We start from the raw sequence: 6,856 nt of genomic DNA, 5'->3' as shown, positions 1-6,856 counted from the left end.
AATTATATGAATAAAATGCCTCAATGTACAAGATAATATAATCAGATTTATATGGGAACATTTATTCATTTATTGATTTTCTTTTCAGCGTAGTCCCTTTATTAATCTGGGGTTGCCACAGTGGAATGAACCGCCAACTTATCCACACACAAACGCAAACTGACTCAGCCAAGGCTCGAACCAGCGACCTTTTTTTGTGATGCGACAGCACTACCTACTGCACCACTGCGAGCCCTAAACTGCTTACTAACATTTATTAATGTTGAGGTAATGCTTTACAAACAATGAATTCACTAGATGCACATGCTTAACAAATGATTCATAGTTTGTGGTTATTATAAAGCGTTACCAGTTTTACTGCAGTATTATTTAATCAATTAGGGTATCTGTTATTTTACTTGAATAACAAATTACTGACACAGGCAGTAGGCATTTTATGTAATGCAATTCAACAGAAAAATGTACATGTTAGTTGATCTGCCACATTATGCCAACCTTAATGAATGTATACCCCCATGTTGCAGTGTGGAGAACTGAAATGTCATGTTGATGATGAAATGTCTGACATGTGGACTCCAAAAAAAAAAAAAAAAACGGATGTAATTGAATTTACAGCGTCATTACTTCAGATCATTACTTCTGTTTTAATACGAGGATTTGTGATTGATCAGTCTAAAACAGCTTTATATTTTTATAAAAAATGTGACATAGTAGGCAACAAATACAATTTTTTAAAATGTGAATTTTATTATATGCTCAGAATAATAATTTTACCGTTTTGTTGCATCCACCCATCCATATTTTGTTATGTACATGCAATAGATATATATGCCCAATAAACTACCATTGCTAAAGCAACAAATCTAAAACTTTTGCACAACTTGAGCATTATTGTTATAATTTATGAAGAGCATTGGTCGTACTTCATTAATAGATTAAATCTAAATGTATTTGTAAAATATCTGAATCAAATGTCATGACAACTGGCTGAATGAATCACGAATCAATTAAATGTCGTTCATGAAAGTTAAACTAGTCAGCTGGAAGCATCAGAATCTATTTCTTATGTACCTGATGCTGTACTGATGTGTGCCGCTGGTTGCATGGAAACTGATCTCTCTCTCTCTCTCTCTCTCTCTCTCTCTCTCTCACTCTCTCTCTCTCTCTCTCTCTCTCTCTTCCTTTCCAGACGCGTTCACGGCGCGCGTTGCATGCGGATCTTCAGCACTAAACTAGACGGAATATTTGCGCAAATGCCACTGCACTTCGTTTTCTGCAACAAACACACGAAAGGGAATGCCGTGAAGAGCAGTGGACATCTCAGCAGACGGAGAGGAGAAATGTGAGTCAGTCTTGGGTATGAATGAGAAGTGCTCTAAGAGCGCACAAAATTACATGCCAACGCGTTTGAATTTGGAAACGACACACTTGGCAGCTCCAAAATGTTGCTGTATATCGATAAAGATGTTTAATGAAACATCATATTAGTGTAAACTCTTGGTTTTATTTGTAATGCTTTTTTTCACTTCAGTTGTTACGCCTTTTGTCAATGAACAAACGCTGTAAACAACAAAAAAGACACTTGCGAAAAAGTTGCGACACATGCTGTAGGTGTTTTTTTCCTTATTTCTCCAAAATCTATACATGTTAAAATGTACAATAATGTTTCATTGCAATATATCATAAAAGTAACTGGCTCATAATTTAATCTAATTAAGTGATGTGGTCAGGGTGATTTAATCATCTATAATAATAAATCTATAATAATTTTGCCTCGAATAAAAGATAATTTTAACGTTAATACATTAAGCGAACAACGTTTCTTACAGTGCATTTGATTTAATAATTACTGCGTACAATAAAATACTGTATATAATTATACATAACTATGATATATCTGTATTCATGGTCTATCTGAAATCAAAAGCTTTACTGATATTCATGGAGATTCAAAGATCTGTTCTTAAATTAATACATCACTTAATTTAAATATTCAAGATTATAGTAAGTAGTGTCATGTTATAGTACTTTGCAATTTGTGGCTATAGATCAACTTAATGTGGCAGATTGAAAAAAACAGATAGGCAACATGAACAGTGCAGGTTGGCAGAAAGGGCTCCATTTAAACTATCACAAACCAGCAGCAGTCAGAAGCACTCAGACATTGTATGAAATTAATTATTAAAGAAGACAAGGAAGCACAACAGTTTGTAGACTAAGAAGAATAAAGATTTCATAAGATGTAGATGGAACCCAATGATCAGCTGCCACGGACATAATGTATATAATAACAGCTGACATACTGTTAGGTCTACATCAAAAAGCTATTATAACATAGTTGTTTTTCTTCCACCATTCCCTGTTCTCTCAACACCCACACACAGTTTACCTTTATATTTCTGTGTACTGTACACTGAAAATGTTCACTTGTTACCCTAAAGAACTTTTTTTATTTTATTTTTTACAAATTCTGACCCTGACAATTACTTCACCTTTAAATGCAGCGTTATTTCATAATGTGATGTTAAATCAATTTAGAATATTAATTTTGAATATTACAGCACTTGTTAACACATATTCAGGTTGCCTGAAATATTTTACAATGTTATTCTAAAGAGAGCGAACATGATTTTAAGTAAAAAAGGCTCCTTTGAACAATTCATGATCCTATAAAGCCTGTATCCATTGGGATTGCTTATAGATTTTTTTTCTTGAAGCATCTTAGCTATAAATAATCACTTGATTAATAAATTAGGCACTTATTTGGTTGGATTGATTGATTGATTGATTGATTGATTGATTGATTAATTCAGCTATAAATGTCATGTGATTAATAAATATGAAACTACAAGAAAATTATCCATGGCAAGTTTGATTGGCTAATGGCTTCACAAGAATATGCATGTGAAGGGCAGCTAATAAGAGCCACTTTGAACCAGGGAGTAAACACATAGTGGCTGGTCATGTGAACAGTAGCAAACAGGTGAAACAGTTCATTTTGTAATATGGTATTCATTTTATTTAGTCAGAAGCATAGATACTGTTTGATCATTTCAAATTTATGTAAAGCTGCAAAAATTGATCTTTTCTTTTTGTAGTAAAATGATTGCTTTTCTTATATTAGTTCAGAGAAGACAATTAATGTCTGGCTTCAATGATACAAAAATATTCTAGCAATGGTTCATCTTACATAGATGCGAAAAAATTCTTGCTGCCCTCTGTTCATAACAATGGGGCTAGAAAACATACTTTCACATATTAGTGTAAAATAACCTGTGCTTTTTCCTAACAAAATTCTAAATTGAAGATAAATTACAGAAAACGCCAGCTAATTGAGAAATGATCTTCATGCATTTGACAGCACACATGCTGCAAATCCTCACAATGCAAACACATTTTTAAAAAACAGACTGCATTTTCTCACAATGCAAACAATTTACTAAAACGTGCTGCATTTTCTCATAACACCTTAAATAGTGACATGACCCAGCAATTTAGGTTATGGTTATTCAGGCTAATAAAATACAAAAGACAAGGGAATCAAGATGTTCTAACCCCCCAAAGATCACTTACAACTTCACTGAGCAATAGTTATGGCACAGTGGCATCCATCACGTTTTTGTATGTCCTTGAAACATGTCCATTGTGTTCCATTGTTTTTGCAAGTGTTGTGATAAAATGTGGCTCGTTTTATTACAGTGTTTTTTAAGTGTAATTGCCAGTTGTGTAAAGTAACTAATTACAAATATTCAAATTACTGTAGTTGAGTAGTTTTTCTCAGGAATTGTAGTTTACTGAGTAGTTTTAAAAATGTGTACTTTTACTTACGCTTAAGTGCATTTTTAGTGCTGTATCTGTACTTTTACTTCACTACTTTCCTTCAACCTGCAGTCACTACTTTAAATGTGCTTGTCTATGGGGATTAGAAAAATCAGTCCTGCGAGTCCAATCAAATCACACATAGAAGGTAAATCGCATTATAATGAACAACCTCAAGACATGGGCGATTTATAATTGCAGCAAACTGTTTGGAAGTATTCAAAATGTCCAAAAAGATGTCCAAAGTCTTTACACGCAATGACCCAGAGACTGTTTAGATGCATGTTACTGATGACAAGATGACGGATGTTTACTGTATGATGATCGAAACCACTTTAAACACCCAGCAGGCACAAGACGTCAACATGACGTCAGATTGACGTTGTACCCCACTGTCACGGGGACGTTGCATTTTGTTTGGAAATGAAAATCGAGTTTACGTCAGAACTCAACGTCAAGCCAATGTCAATGTCCAACATCCAACCTAAAACCAACCAAATATCAACGTCTAGTGATGTAACAGCTTGACGTTGTGTGGACTATTGACATTTATAAGACGTTGGATTTTGGTTGCCATACCTGATGAATAAAAGTCAGTATTTGATGTCAATATGATGTTGGTTTTATATGTTGGGTCGACGTTGGATTTTGGTTTCTTTCTAACAACCTTAAATCGATCAAATATCAACGTTTTTTGAAGTCATTATTGGACATCAAAATAACATTGTCCTTAGATGCTGGCTAGATGTTGAATTTTGGTCACCTGACATCACAACCTAAATCTAACCAAATAATAACATCTTATGACGTTGTGTGCCTGCTGGGCAATAACTAAATGTACTACAGAATGTTGTTTACACACATCCACAAATTACATGTAAACACATCAGTTTTTAACAGCGTAATACTCACTACTCACTAATTTGGAGTACTTTTGAAAGGGCTACTTTATACTCATAATTTGAGTAATATTTACAACAGATACTTTTTACTCTACTTGCACTACATTTTTAGGCAAGTAATGGTACTTTTACTTGAGTATGATTTTTCAGTTCTCTTTCCACCACTGGTAATTGCATGTGCTTTCTTAAATTGCTGCACGTTAAACTCTTTCGGCCATCGTAAAAATTATTTTATAATTTGCTCCCATTGGATTAACTGTATGTTTTTTAAAAGGGCTAGTTCAAAATTGAAATCGCTGTCATCATTTACTCAACCTTCACTTTTTCAAAACTTATTTATGTTTCTTGCTTGTGTTGAACACAAAACAAGTTATTGTGAAGAATGCTGGTTTATGGCAACCATTGACTTCCATGTGGAAAAGAAAATCCTACTATGGAAGTCAACCAGCATTTTTTAAAATATCTTCTTCATAAGCAAGAGACTCATAAAGGTTTAAACTACACGAGGGAGATTAAACAGTGAGGTAATTAACATTTTTGTATGAGCTATACCTTTAAGTCAATCTTTAGCATTATTTACTGTCATTTTTTATTTTGCCTTAGTATTTTCGCTGTCATTCTAGCTATGTATTATTATTATTATTATTATTATTTTTTTTTTTATTATTATTATTATTATTATTATTATTATTATTATTATTATTATTATTATTATTATTATTATTATTTTGAATCCATAAAAATAAATTACACATTTCTTGAAAGACCTTTTTTAAAGATTCAATTTGTGTCTTTCAGTTTTAACAGTACAATTTCATCATTTTATAATGTTTTTTATTTAAATAAAAACAACAGATTTAGATGTTCATTCATTCATTCATTTTCTTTTCGGCTTAGTCCCTTTATTAATCTGGGGTCGCCACAACAAAATGAACCGCCAACATATTCAGCACATGTTTTACACAGCGGATGCCCTTCTAGCCGCAACCCATGACTGGGAAACATACATATACATTCACACATACTACAGTCAATTTTTTAGCATACCAATTCACCTGTACCACATGTTTTTGTACTGTGGAGGAAATCGGAGCACCTGGATAAAACCTACACGAACATGGGGAGAACATGCAAACTCCACACAGAAATGCCAACTGACCCAGCCGAGGCTCGAACCAGTGACCTTGCTGTGAGGCGAATGTGCTACCCACTGCGCAACCACATCACCGATATAGAAGTTACCGTTTTAGATTATTATTATTATTATTATTATTATTATTATTATTATTATTATTATTATTATTATTATTATTATTATTATTATTATTATTATTATTCAGCACATTTGATATGACCACCAAAAGAAAACTCATCTAAGACTTAATAGACTTAAAGCTCTTAGTTTGATTCTTAATGTTAGAGCACTCCAGACGAGTCCAGAGCCAGTCATTTACTAGGCTGTCTTATCCCATAAATTCTACGTCAGCCACCAGCATAATAGTTTGATAAAACTGGCAACATTAAGTGGCAAAGTGGCAATATTATTCCAATTATCTCAGTCAAGTTCTATTTAAAGACATGTCATTTAATACAGTCTAGTTCAGTTCTGTTAAAGCCTTTATCCTTTTGTCCTCCTATCCAATTCTCTTCATGCTATTCTATGTAGTCTTGCTTAAGAGAATGGACGCACATCTTTTTTGAAAGGTCATGGACAAGTTCATGACAAAAATATCTATGTGTCTATGTCTATGTATCACCATGCATGCTTGTTAGAGATTAATGCTGGTTTTGCTAATTGACTACATTTTTCTACTGAAAAAAGCTAGATAAACTTCTAAAGAAGTGTGTCTTTTTTTTTTTTTAATGCAAAAATGTAATAATGATTCAGTTTAGAGAAATAATGTTATATCTCAGATGTGTCTGTCATTTCTGACTATATTATTCATTGTGTTTACAGCATTTACATCTCTAACTCGTTGTTTTATTTCTTGTTCCATTCTCTGTGGGTACTTTGGGCTTTCATTGCAGGGTCACATCAGTTTTCTCCCCCAAAATGTTCTGTCCTGAACCTTTTAACCTCATTTTTCATCCTTCTCTTCTTTCTTCTCTTCTGTAATGTAAGACTCGCTCCTCAG

General features: G+C 33.3%; 1 protein-coding gene across 1 annotated transcript in view; it reads left to right on the top strand.

Moving 5' to 3' along the window:
• The first annotated feature begins 1,201 nt into the window (after positions 1–1,201).
• Positions 1,202–6,856, top strand: part of lrrc3ca (leucine rich repeat containing 3Ca) — a 13,499-nt gene continuing 7,844 nt past the window's right edge. Inside the window, exon 1 of the mRNA XM_056469641.1 lies at positions 1,202–1,342. The gene's annotated coding sequence lies outside the window, so the exon portion shown is untranslated. The remainder of the gene's footprint in view (positions 1,343–6,856) is intronic.

This window comes from Danio aesculapii, chromosome 12, assembly GCF_903798145.1.
Source record: "Danio aesculapii chromosome 12, fDanAes4.1, whole genome shotgun sequence".
Classification (NCBI taxonomy): Eukaryota; Metazoa; Chordata; class Actinopteri; order Cypriniformes; family Danionidae; genus Danio; species Danio aesculapii.
Note: the sequence above shows the minus strand (reverse complement) of the source record. Positions and strands in the feature narration are given on the sequence as shown.